The sequence below is a fragment of the Penaeus monodon genome, chromosome 20 (assembly GCF_015228065.2).
Source record: "Penaeus monodon isolate SGIC_2016 chromosome 20, NSTDA_Pmon_1, whole genome shotgun sequence".
In the NCBI taxonomy this organism is placed as follows: Eukaryota; Metazoa; Arthropoda; class Malacostraca; order Decapoda; family Penaeidae; genus Penaeus; species Penaeus monodon.
Window position 1 is genome coordinate 43,081,352 of NC_051405.1, and position 201 is coordinate 43,081,552.

The following is a 201-nucleotide window of genomic DNA, read 5'->3' on the forward strand; positions in this document are numbered from 1 at the left end:
GAATAACCATAATGTTTAAGTATTCCGTGAACATCATTTCAGATTGTGGAGAGTTTGTTTTACGTTGCGTCACATTAGTCTTTTTATCTCCACGGGGGTAGGAAACGGTTATCTGCAGCCTCTAGTCTACTTACGGAACACCCCCCCCCCCCTTTTCGCAAAGGACTAAAACTCACTGATCTTTACAGGGAGCTCCCCCTC

General features: G+C 45.3%; 1 protein-coding gene across 1 annotated transcript in view; it reads left to right on the plus strand.

Moving 5' to 3' along the window:
• The window catches only part of LOC119586004, a 7,168-nt gene that overhangs the window by 5,612 nt on the left and 1,355 nt on the right, over window positions 1-201 (plus strand). The window lies entirely within an intron of this gene.